Source organism: Papio anubis, chromosome 2, assembly GCF_008728515.1.
Source record: "Papio anubis isolate 15944 chromosome 2, Panubis1.0, whole genome shotgun sequence".
Lineage (NCBI taxonomy): Eukaryota > Metazoa > Chordata > Mammalia > Primates > Cercopithecidae > Papio > Papio anubis.
This window is the reverse complement of record NC_044977.1, coordinates 100,386,081-100,399,834: the sequence shown is the minus strand read 5'-3', so window position 1 is coordinate 100,399,834 and position 13,754 is coordinate 100,386,081. Positions and strand designations below refer to the sequence as shown.

General features: G+C 43.1%; 1 pseudogene; it reads right to left on the bottom strand.

Annotated features, from left to right (window-relative positions):
• Window positions 1-2,254: 2,254 nt before the first annotated feature.
• LOC103882121 lies at window positions 2,255-12,252 on the bottom strand (annotated as a pseudogene).
• Window positions 12,253-13,754: the final 1,502 nt, after the last annotated feature.

Here is a 13,754-nt window from a genome sequence, read left to right as displayed (position 1 = left end):
GAGACTTAGTTATCTTCTTATCACGATCATTCTACACACGCAAGAAGTATCCATGGGGAAAAGGATGGATTATTTAGTTGAAGGTGTTAGGAAATTTGGCTCAATGAAGAAAAAGTTGGGTCCCTACTCCACACCACAAACGCTAGTGGATTACAGATGGATTGAACACCTAATTGTGAAAGGCAAAACTATAAAGGTAATCAAAGAAATCCAGAAAGATATGTCGTGACTGGGACAAAAAATAAGTGTTCTTTAATTGGTAAAATAAGCTGGGTGCAGTGACTCACACCTGTAATCCCAGTGCTTTGGAAGGCACAGGCAAGAAGATGGCTTATAGCCAGGAGTTCTAGGCCAGCCTGGGAAACAAAGCAAGACCCATCTCTACAAAATATTTTAAAAATTAGCCAAGCTTAGTGTCACATACCTGTAGTCCCAGCTATTGGGAAGCTGGGGCAGGAGGATTACTTGAGCCCAGGGGTTTGAAACTGCAGTAAGCTATTATCACACCACTGCACTCCAGCCTGGGTGACAGAGTGACACCCTGTCTCTGAAAAAATAATATGGTAAAATATACATAACATAAAATTTATCATCTTGACTTTTTTATTGCATATCACTCCTTTACTATACTAAACTAGAAAAAAAATGTAGTACAGTTATTCTGAAAAAGAATACTGGGACCATGTGACAGGGCAAAGCAACTAGAACATGATTAAGAAATCAGGCACAGTGAAAGACACACTTGGACATGCTCAAGAGGCATTTCACTGCCACAAAACAAGGCAGGGGAGGGATTCTAAAATATACAGCAGAATGCACTTCTACCCTTAGAAGCCAAAAGGCATATCCCATGTTGGTATGAGGAATGGCTTACTTTCTGATGACCATATGTGGGACTAACTATTTCAACTGCCACTAGAAACTCCAAAGTGTTTGTGTGTATGTGTATGTGTGTGTGTATATATATATATAATGTATATATATAGTGTGTGTGTATATACATATACATATACACACAAATATATGCACACACATATACATATATAGACAAAATTTAAGTTTATGTGTTAAGTTTATGTGTTGCATTTACTTTTACAAACATATATATACACACATGTGTTGCATTTACTTATACATAATATCTATATTTTATATAGATAAAAATTATATATTATATCTATATTTTATATATAGATATTATATACAAAAAATTTTGTGGCCGGGTGCGGTGGCTCACACCTGTAATCCCAGCACTTTGGGAGGCCAAGGCGGGCAGATCACAAGGTCAGGAGATCGAGACCATCCTGGCTAACATGGTGAAACCCCATCTCTATAAAAATATACCTAATTAGCCAGGCGTGGTGGCGGGCGCCTGTAGTCCCAGCTACTCGGGAGGCTGAGGCAGGAGAATGGCGTGAACCTGGGAGGTGGAGCTTGCAGCGAGCCGAGATCTCGCCACTGCACTCCAGCCTGGGCGACGAGTGAGACTCCGTCTCAAAAACAAACAAACAAACAAGCAAGCAAACAAAATTTTGTAAATGCAACATATAAACTTAATTGAGGATTGATCCCAACCTTCTAAAGCCAACTTCTCTGGCATCAGGGAGGAAACAGTTGATTTTTTTTTTAACATTTCTATGTAAGTTACATTTATCTTCCACCGAAATGACTAACCCCACCACCCAAGTCAGTGACCTAACCACAGAAGGGCACAGGACTGGCTCCTGGGGTCAAATAAGCACTCTTGCTTCATTGCTTCTTGCTTCTTCATTGGTCATGCCTTAGCGTGGTTCCTCCCTCTCCCCTTCTCAAGCTGGTCCCTAGTAAACATAGCCCTGGCAAAAACCAGAGTTACTACCTCTGAACTCTCTTGGCTAAGAGGAGCCTTCCCTCAGTGTGGACTGAGAACTCATGCCCCAGAGGCGCTATTCCAATCCAGTTGTATGAAGGGAGTGGGTGTAGGAGATAAAATGGCTGAAAAGAAAATGGAAGCCACTGGTCACCATCTGCAGCTACAACTTAAGATGACTATGGCTGGGCACGGTGGCTCATGCCTGTAATCCCAGCACTTTGGGAGGCTGAGACAGGTGGATCACCTGAGGTCAGGAATTTGAGACCAGCCTGGCCAACATGGTGAAACCTCATCTCTACTAAAAATACAAAAATTAGCTAGGCATGGTGCCATATTCCTATTGTCCCAGCCACTCGGGAAACTGAAGCAAGAGGATCACTTGAACATGGGAGGCAGAGGTTGCAGTCAGCTGAGATTGTGACACTGCACTCCAGACTGGCAGACACAGTGAGACCCCATCTCAAAAAAAAAAATGACTATGAAGTGGTCAATGTGACATATGCAGAAGTGCGGAGGAAAGGATAGGCAGAGAAGGCATTCCTTGGGACAGTAATCTGCCTGCTGGCCTTTATTTCTTGACCTTGCTCCCAACAGCCATAGCTTCCACGGCTTTACACACAGTCTCTTCATCCCCTCCAGGAACTACATGGGCTTGGTGGGCTTCAAGTTCTTGTCCAATATAGAGACAATGGGAATACCAGTTGGCAGGTCCAGCTCCATGACAGCCTCTTCAGAGAGACCCTCCAGATGCTCGACAATGCCCTGAAGGCTGTTGCCATCAGCTGCAATCAGTACCCATTTCCCCTCCTCGATCCAGGAAACTATTCCTTCTTTCCAAAGAGCAGAGCTATGGCAGTAGTATCCTTCAGACTTTCACAGGAGGGTAGCTGATCTTTAGTGAGATCTGCATATTTGCTCTTCTCACTGGTGTTGCCTTAGAAGGGGTGGTTGGGCTCCATCAGAGGTGATGAGACATCATAGGAGCACCTCCAGATCTTTACCGAGGTCTCCTCATGCTTGGCAGCAGCTTCTGCTTTATTAAGGCCAGTTAGAACCCCATAGTGGCACTCATTCCAAGTCCTCATTACAGGCAGCCACATCTGATCAATGGCATCCAGCACTGTGCAGAGGATCCAGATGGCTTTTTCTCCCACTGCCCAAGCCACCACGCCTCACAGAAAAGTATCAGGCTGATCATAGTCCCTCAGACCCAGATCCCTCCAGGCCACTGCCACAAGGTCTTTTTAAACAGCTTTGTTGAGATATAATTCACATAGCAAAAAAATCAGCTATTTAAAGTGCACAGTTCAGTGTGGTTTTAGTATATTCCCAAAGTTGTACAACATCACTACAATCGGTTGTGGAATATTTTCATCACCCCCTCAAAGAAACATTGTACCCATTAGCAGTCATTCCTCATTCACGTGTTTTCTTCTAGGAATGTGTAGTTTTAGGTCTCGCATTTAAGTCTTTGGTCCAGTCTCAGTTAACTTCTGTGTATTGGTATAAGGTAGGAATCCAAATTCATGCTTGTACATGTAGATAACCAGTTATTCCAGCACCATTTGTTAAAAAGACTAGTCTTTCGCTCATTGAATCATCCTGGCATCCTTATTGAAAATCCGTTGGCCATAGATGAGAGTTTATTTTTGGACTCACAATTCTGTTCCATTGATCTGTTAATGTATCTTCATGCCAAAACCACACTGTCTTAATTACTGCAGCTTTGTAGTGAGTTTGAAATTGGGAATGTGAGTCCTCTAACTTTGTTCTTTTCCAAGATTGTTTTGGCTTGTCTATGTCTCTTCCAGTTCAGCTAGTTACAAAGTATCATTTTGCCTCTCATCTGAGGCTGTGTCCTGTACATAGATTTTTCTCAGGAACCTTGTCAGGAGGTCTTGAGTCAGCGGTGACTGAATGTCCTAGCCATCATCCCAGCTCATGGTATCCCAATCTCATCTTTATACCAACACTATAAACTACCTAACCCACTTTGTCACTCAACTTGGCTCCTAAAATCCCAGCCTGAGCCAGAGTCCTTCTCCCCAAATGCCTGAAGGCAGAGCAACTCCATGACAAAACCCAAGTAAGCTGCCCAGGTGTTTGCAGTCTCACAATGATTGGGTTTTCCTCTGCTAGGAAAAGAGAGAGAGAGAATTTAAAAATAAGTAAACATAAACAACATTTATTTTGAAAATGTTTTCTTTTTCTTGGTTTTCTTGCTATGGGTTTCTATTAAATCTAAATTAGTATAAGAATCCTAGAAGAAAGCCTAGGAAATACCACTCTGGACATGGGCCTTAGGAAAGAATTTATGACAAAGTCCTCAAAAGCAATTGTGACAAAAAAAATTGACAAATGAGAGGTAATTAAAGAGTTTCTGCACAGCAGAGGAAACTGTCAGCAGAGTAAACAGACAAGACAACCTACAGAATGGGAGAAAATATTTGCAAACTATGCATCCAACAAAAGTCTAATATCCAGAATCTATAAGAAACTTAAACAATTAAACACACACACAAAAAAACAAAGAACTGCATTAAAAAATGGGCAAAAGATATGAGAAGACACTTTTCAAAGAAGACATACAAGCGGCCAACAAACATGACAAAATGCTCGTCGTCACTAATCAGAAGAGAAATGCAAATCAAAACCACAATGAGATACCAGCCCGCAGCAATCACAATGGTCATTATTAAAAAGCCAAAAAACAACAGATGTTGGTGAGGCGGAGGAGAAAAGGGAACACTTATAATACCGTTGGTGGGAATGTAAATTGGTTCAGCCACTGTGGAAAGCAGTTTGGAGATTTAAAACAGAACCACCATTCGACTCAGCAATCCCATTACTGTATATTCATCCAAAAGCAAGCAAATCATTCTACCAAAAAGACACGTGCACTCACATGTTCACTGCAGCACTATTCACAATAGCAAAGTCATAGAATCAACCTAGGTGCCCATCAACAGTGGATTGGATAAAGAAAATATCGCATATATACACCATGGAATACTATATATAAAAGAATGAAATCATGTCCTTTGCAACAACATGGATGCAGCTGGAGGCCATTATCCTAAGAAAAATTAAAGCAGGAACAGAAAACCAAATACCACATGTTCTCACTTATAATTGGGAGCTAAACGTCAGGTACTCATAGCATAAGGATGGCAGCAATAGACGCTGGGGACTATAAGAGTAGGGAAGAAAGGAGGAGGGCAAGGGTCAAAAAACTAACTGTTGGGTACTATGCTCAGCATCTGAGTGACAGAATTATTTGGACCCCAAACTTCAGCATCACACAATATACCCAGGTCACAAACCTGCACTTGTACCCCCGAATCCAAAATAAAAGTTGAAAAGGAAAAAATAAAGTTCTATAATGATACTTTAACACAAACTTTTTCTACAAATATTAATAGTAAATATTTTAGGCTCACAGATTGAATGATCTCTGCTGCAACTGCTCAACTCTGCTATTCAAGCAAGAAGCTGCCGTAGAGTATATAAATGAATGAATGTGGCTGTGTTCCAATAAAACTTTATAGACACTAAAATTGCAATTTTATATAATTTTCAGATGTCACAAAATACTATTCACCTTTTGATTTTTGTCACCAACAATTTTTAAATGGGGGAAAATTTCTTTCTTAACTATAGTTAACTATACTTTTTGGACCATATTAAAACAATAGGTAGGACAGATTTAGTCTGAGGTCCACAGTTTGCTGACCCTGGATTTAATGTGACACAGGAATCGTGGCACTTGAAGGAACCATACACTGAACCAAGAACTTTTGATTAAGCAGCTCATTCCAATTAAAACAGTATTTGCACACCATAGTTGGCCTCAGGTTTTCATGTGAAGCCCCTGAAAGTAGGTTACCCCAATAGCAGTGGACAAAAGCCTATTTAGAGAGACATTTCCAAAGCAGTCCAGAGAGAGACCTGAGTTAGAGGCCTCTTGGCCTTAAGGTCCTTGGATATTTTCCCCAGGTGGTCAGGACCATGCTAGTGCCTGAGTCTAAGAACCAAAATTGCCTCCAGAGTTGCAAAGCACATCCCTGCTCAATTTAGAAAGGGAGAGAAAAAAATAAAAACATCATTCAGAATTGCCTTTTTGGCACAGGCAGTGTTGGTGTCATGAAGAGTTTTTGTTAAAAGGCCTAGATTCTGTCTTGGCTCTGCTGTCAGCTCCTGTGACCAGGAGACGTTCTAAGCCCTGATTGCCCAGTCAAAATCCTGGTGCCGTTGATTTCTAGCTGTGCCATATTAGAAATCAACAAGCCTCAGTTTGTTGATTTTTAACAAACTGAGGGATATCTCAATTTCCATATATATAACGTGGAGACATATCTTCCAAGCCTCTGTTTCCATATCTATAAAGTGGACACGATGATGATAGCCTCAGGGACCCATTCTGGGGATTTCATTGCATAGTGCTTTGCACATAATATGCATTTAACAAATGTTAGCTTTTCATTATGACATGTTAAGGAAGAAAACATTGGTCATGCTATCTTTATGGAAATCAAAGAGGAAAAGGACGTGAAAATGTGAAAGGTTTGCCATCTAATGTGGAATTTCAATTGTCTTTTTACAAGCAGAGCTGTGGAACTCTGGGACTAACCCTTTGTAGCTCCTTTTTTTTATTTTTTAGGGGGGCAACTTTTCTCTCTCTTTTTTTTTTTTTCTTGATCAGTGTTGCCAGAGGCTTATCAGTTTTATTCTTTCATCTTTTCAAAAAACCAACTTCTAGCTTTAGTGATTCTTCCTACGAAATGCTTATTTTCTGTTTTATTAATTTCTTCCCTTATGAGTTTTCTTCCTCCTCCTTTCTTAGCATATTCTTTTTGTAACTTCTCAAGATAGTTGCTTAGCCCATTAACTTTTAACTTCTTTTCGATTGTAAGCACTTAAGGATGTAAATTTCCCTTGCGCAGCCCACAGATTTTGATATTTAGTATTTTTGTTAACATTCACATACAAACATTTTCTTTTTTTCTTTTTTTTTTTTTCTGTTGCCCAGGCTGGAGTGCAGTGGCGCAATCTTGGCTCACTGCAAGCTCCGCCTCTTGGGTTCACGCCATTCTCCTGCCTCAGCCTCCCGAGTAGCTGGGACTACAGGCACCTGCCACCACGCCCGGCTAATTTTTTTGTATTTTTAGTAGAGACGGAGTTTCACCGTGTTAGCCAGGATGGTCTCGATCTCTTGACCTCATGATCCACCCATCTCGGCCTCCCAAAGTGCTGGGATTACAGGTGTGAGCCACCGCGCCCAGCCCACATACAACCATTTTCTAATGCCTGTTCAATAAGGTGTCCTCCACTCCTTGGGGAGCTCTGTGGTCTATCGCCCTGCTCAAAGCCTTCAGAAATATGCACTGCCCTGGGCATCCTCCTCAACCTTATTTGTTTTCACTGCTTGTGGCAAAACTAATTCAAATATTGCATGTGGATATAATCAGGTGTTAACTGATTTCCTTGAAGACAGCATTTCCTTTCCACTTTCTCATTATTTTGGGTGTTTCTATGCCTCACAGTGTGGCAGGGATATTTTTACTCTGCTTTAGTTAACTACAAATACACAGGTGTATTTTGTACTAGTTGAAAACCATTAGATGCAGTACTCACACATGGCCAAGAGAGGGTGCTATTGACCCATTTCGGTCTAGCCTTTATATTTTGCATACTGTAGTCATCTAATTTGCTTGCTTGTCTTTGAGTTTGTTTCAGAGAAAAGGCCCAACGTCAGAAGAGTTGAGAGGTTATATGACACTGGCTAAACTCTCAGATTCTCTAGGCACTCAAGAAAAAACATAACAAATAAAAACTTTGGTTTTAAAGATGCAGAGAAATGTCTGGCAATGCACCCTCAGGGGACTCTCATTCCAGAAGTCTAGAGACCTCCCAGGAGGAAGAAGCACTTGCTTTCCTGTATCCCTATGTTTGCAAAAGCTACTCAGCCATTCCCTGGAGAGGTTTCTCTTGGTGCAGTCTCTTGGCTGACGTTTTGGATCACAAACGAGCAGTCTGCACATAACTCAATTTCAAGAGCTAAAAATCTTAGCCTTTAGTTGGGAACGCTTTTCCAACAAATAGGAAGTGGCAGTGATGTTATCTGAGGGAGGACATGGTGCCTCTGAACTCTTAGACCTTTCCAAGCTACACATATCCCTGTGTGCACAAGCACACACACACACACACACACACACACATACACACACACACACATTCCCCTTCTCTCTCGCTCTTAAGTGACCTGAACTCCAATCCCTCTGCAGCCTCCTGAGGGCTTCTTTTCCTTTAATATGAATGAGAGTTACCAGGCAAGTTTATTAAAATGCAGATTCTGGCCAGGTGTGGTGGCTCACACCTGTAATCCCAACACTTTGGGAAGCTGAGGCGGGCAGATCACAAGGTCAAGAGATCGAGACCATTTTGGCCAACGTGGTGAAACCCCATCTCTACTAAAAGTACCAAAAAAATTAGCTGGGCGTGGTGGCGCTTGCCTGTCGTCCCAGCTACTCTGAAGGTTGAGGCAGGAGAATTGCTTGAACCCAGGAGGCGGAGGTTGCAGTGAGTCGAGATCGCGCTACTGCACTCCAGCCTGGGTGACAGAGCGAGACTCTGTCTAAAAAAAAAAAAAAAAAGAAAGAAAAGGAAAAAAAAGAAAGAAAAAAGAAAATGCAGATTCTGACTCAGGAGGCCTGGAGTGGCCCGAGGCTCTGCATTTTTAACGAGCTTCCAGGGGATATTGGCCAACTGGGTTTGCCAGCCACATTCTGAGGAGCAGAGGTTCATGGCAGTGCAGAGTGGCATAATGACAGGCATCAATGTGATTGCTTCAGAGATGCCCCAGTGTTCCCGGAGGGAACCAAGGGTCGGGCTGCTTATTCTCGAGGCCTAGTAACGAGCTGCAGATGAACTGGGAAAGAAGAGAGTTTATTTCTGTAGCCAGACCAACTTAAAATTACAAAGATTTCCATTTCTTATATACCTTCTAAGCTATATGTCTATGTGTACATGTGCATTCATCTAAAGTTCACCATCTAAGTGGTTAACTTCTTCTACTATAACTAAGGTCTGAGTTTTGAAGACCTTTCTCTGGAACCTCAGTAAATTTACTTAACCTAGATGGGTCCAGATGCGGGGTGATTACCCTTATCTTGTCTCCTGCTAAATCATGGAGGTTTGAGGAGTTCCTTTAGACCACCCCCCACCCGCCCCCCCGCCCAGTAAAACTTGTTTATGGAGATCTGGGGAGTTTCTTCAGACCCCCAGTAAAACCTGTTTAATCCTACATGGGTCCTGTTAAGAATTCCTTCAATATCGTGTCATGCTTCAAGGCCCAGGAAAGGCCTAGGCCAAACTCTTGGTGGGCTTTGTTACATTCCAGCCTTTGTATAAGGAGACTGGCTCTATCCACTTTTAATATTTAACCTAACCACTCACTCAGTGCTGAAACAGTTGTCATGGAGGCTGGCCTGTTCAGCTGTTACTGAGACCTGGCCTGCCACACCAGGACTCAGAATCAGAAGCCCTGGATTCAGATTCCGGCTCCACCACTTTCAAGCTTTATGGCCTGATCAAGCCAACGCCAGCCAGTCTCTCACAGCCTCAGTTTTCTCAGCAGCAACTTAAGGATAATTGTGCCTAGGACACAATGACTATTCTCGGCACAAAATTAGATGATGTGTATGGCATCAAATTCAATGCCTTGCCATAGAAAGTGCTTGGTTATGCTTTTTAGGAAATGTGAGACTTACGCATAAAATGGCAATGTGAATACTAGAGGTGGACACCTGGAGCTACTTCTAGTTCCTCATGGACATGACCTGTGGAATCATTTTCTAAACTTCCTTCTAAACTTCTACAACTTCATTAAAATTACCAGGACACTGTGAAAAACGCGAACTCTTGAGACCTGTCATCTCCCAGATCCTGAACTCGAATCTCTGTGGAGGAGAGGGGCTTACATTTTTAACAAGTGCTCAGAAGGATTCTTGAGATCAGGCCTGTTTGAAACACTGGCCTACAGAATATAAAAATATGGAAAAACCTGCCTTCATTCTGGAAACTAGGGAAAGGTACCCTCTGTCTGTCTGAAACAGCAGCATTTTTCTGTTATCTATCACAAAGATGGGGCCAAAGGCAGCCTAGAAAGATAGCTCCAACACTTTGGTGAAAGATGGAAGAAGGAGAAAGTGGGGAAGGCCAGTCACCAAACAGACCGCCACAAAGCCCTTAACTCAGACTGCGGGCAGGCCTGGAGGGGCCTCCAGGCTCCCATCCAAGGGATATCTGCACTCCTGGAAGGCAGGGAGTGGGGCTTCCTGCTTGGCAACAGAAAACCACATGCACTGAAACCCTCATCTGGGGTCTCCTTCTCCAGGGAGGATGAATATAGGGAGGAAAATCAGCAGGATCACGAAGACATTACAATGATGTGCACACCAAAATTGAACATAAGAATTCCCTTCCCTCTAGCAATTCCACTTCTGGGAATTTATGCCAAGGAAACAGTCAAGCCATGGGACAAAATTGAATGCATTCAGATGTTCAATGCACTACTGTTTATAACACTGAAAATTTTGAAACAACAGGAGAATGGTTAAATCAATGAGAACTGAAAAGGATTTAGGCAGGCAAAGAGTGAGAGGTGGCAAGCTTCAGGAGGGCTTGGCAAACACAAAGTCTTCCCATGAGAAAGCAGTGGACCTGTGTGATTGGAGCACAGGATGGGGAGGTAGGTTGGCATGAGAGGAGTGAAGGTGAGAGGGAGGCCAATTAGACAGGGCCTCACAGACCATGGCAAGATGCATGAATGCTATTGGAGGGCATTGACGAGTTCCAAGCATGGGAGCAGAACAATTGGATTTATTCTAAGAAGCTGATTATGGCTGTTCATCAGAGAGAGGAATGTACAGGAAGCAAGAGCAGAGGCGAAAAGGCCAATGAGAGGCTACTGCAGTGGTACAGATGGAATGATGGTGGTAAAGAGGCAGAGAAGCAGGTGGACAAGAGACTGGCTTGGAGATAGAACTAACAGGACTTGCTGTTGTATTGGTCATAAGTGGCAAGGAAAAGATGACTTCCAGGATTTGATCTTTAGAAATTGGGTGGCTGGGAGTGACATTATTAAAATGAGGGAGGCTGGGGTAGAAAGACAGGATTGAGGAGTGGAAACGAGAATTCCATTTTGAACATGTTGAATTTTTTTTTTTTAATAGAGACAGGGTCTCACTATGCTGCCCAACTGGTATTAAAATCCTGGGCTCAAGTATTCCTCCCACCTCAGCCTCCTAAAGTGCTGGGATTACAGGCGTGAGACATCACGCCTGCCCTGAACATGTTAAGTTTTAACTGCCTAAGAGACATCCAATCAGAGATGTCAAGCAAATAGTTGGATTTGTAAGTCTGGAGCTCAGAGAAGACATAAATTCAGGAGGTATCAGCCCACAGAATATTTTTAAAGCTATGAATGAATGAGTTTCTTTAGGAATGTATAGAGAAGAGGGCCAAGAAGAAATCCATGTGGAACACTAAAAACACTAGTTTTGAAGAAGTATGTCTGGTATGACATCATTTTGTTTAAAAAATGAAGCCCCAAAATTTCATCATAACAAATGCAGAAGATACCTGCATAAATAAATATTCATCTGTCTATGGTGGTTATCTCTGGATAGGTGGGAGCAAAATGCTCATCGACACCCATGAAAGTCAGGTCAGTGACCAAGAACCTTTTTGCACCTGCTCTTTCCCAGATGGCTGCTTAAGGGGTCCAGGAGGAGGAGCCTGGAAGTCATGGTGCCCTATTTGATGATGAACCTATGAGAAGCCACTCTGCATTCGCTACCCAAGGGAGTAGGAGGAATGGGAGGGCTTTCATTTTCTCAGTTGTGTATTTCTGTCAACGTTTAAGCTTTTATAAAGAACATCATTATTACTTTTCTATATAGAGAAAAAGCAATAAATGAGCTTATTTTAAATGGTGGCATCCATTGTTGGCAAAGCCGCTGTGCAGTGGAAACATGCATCTCTTTGGAGAAAATGTGAATCGGTACAACTTTCTGAAATGACATTTGAATGCATTTGAATGAATTTCAGGCAAATGAAATTTTATGTCAAGCTCCTTAAAATGTTCATACCTTTTTCACATTCAGGCACCTATCCTAGGGAAATAATCAGAGATAGGTGTTAGGAACCATGGAAAGATTTCAATAGTTTTAAAATAACAGCTTGGCTTGCGTCCATGAACCCTACAAATGCCCCCAACTTGGCTGGGTCCAGCCATCCCTTATCCCCATAACATCTTTAAGGGAGCTGTACACACAAGGAACAAGGAATGTATGGGACACCAAATGACCACTGACGATTCCCTACCTCATGGCTACACCTTTGCCCGCAGAACTCCATGGAGTGGGTGCTTCTTAGCCCAAGGCCCCAGGGAAGTTTCTCCCAAGTCCAGTTTCTGGATGAATACACATGAGATGGTGAGGTGGCCGAGTCCATCCTGGAAGACTGGGTCTCCTTGCATGGTGGAGAGGAGAACATCAGAGACAGGGACCATACTCAAATGCACCAACTTTAAATAACTGGGTTTGGTACCATGGCATGTCACCCCATTCCACCCCAACCACCATAATAAAAATGTATTTTTAGACTCTAGTGGAGGCCGACTCACCCTGAAACAAACACAATGGGACTTTCTGGTGCCTCGCCTGTCCAGGCCTCCTCCTTGCCCCTGAGCCTAGTATTGCATTCATTCATATGCTTTTATTCTTTTCTTAAAGGGGGTCTCTAAAACTGCGTAAGTCTCCAGTCCCAGCCGACTAGGATGTTCTTGCTTTCAGAAATTTGAGATGGGAAATAAGAAAATAATCAAGCCGTTGGTAGTAGGAGCTGCAGCTGTCTGAAAGGAGGGATCATGAGGGACCCTGAGGAGAGCAGAGCAATGAGCAAGCCAGAGATTTGTTTCAGCTGACCTTGTGAGCAATCACTCGGCCGGGAGAGTGAAAAGGAGGATGCAAGTGCCGGCAGAGCTGCGGTGTTGCAGGGAGGAGTGAATGAGTGAGTGTGATGATGCATAACTGCCTGAGCATGCACTCTGCACAGTGACTGCTTGCTGAATTTTGTCGGTATAGTTATTGTTAGCATTGCTAATATTACTGTAAAGGTCCATGCACTCTATTTGCTGGGGTCCTTGGAGCCTGGTTCTGCTCTGGATGAAATGGCCAGGGAAGTCCAATACTGCAGCTCTGAGTACACTCCCTGAGTGGTACAGAAACTGCAGAAATTGACCCTCCTCCACTTCACACCTACACCGCAATAGGGAGACCATGGGACAAAACGCTTATTGACGCCCATGAAAGTTAGGTCTGTGCCCAAGAACGCTTTTCCACCCTGTCTTTCCCAGATGGCTGCTTGAAGGGCTCAGGAGGAGGAGCCTGCAAGTCATGGTACCCGATTTGATGATGAACCTATGAGAAGCCACTTGCATTTGCTACCCCAGGCCACCCACACTGGCATTCTTTGTTTCCACTGCTAGTTTACAACATCTTTCTATTCTACTGCCAGGGAGGAAAAAAGGTGTTCCACAAAACTGCCCAAGAGGACATACCTAGGAGGAGAGTCTGACATCAGCAGGGATCTTTGTGCTGCCCTTTCAAACCCTTGCCTCACTAACTACCCAGCAGGACACAGCCAGCTCCATCCATATTGGAGTTTCACCCTTAATTAAACTTTAATTCACTCATGCCTTGTCCTTATGGCTACATGCTGCTGGGAATCAGTGCCACAGCAACTTGGACCCAGGCCAGGGCCTTGCAGAAGAACACCAAGAGGCATCACCAAGTAAAAATAGACTTTCCTGACTATTAAATCCAACGCTGTACGCAGA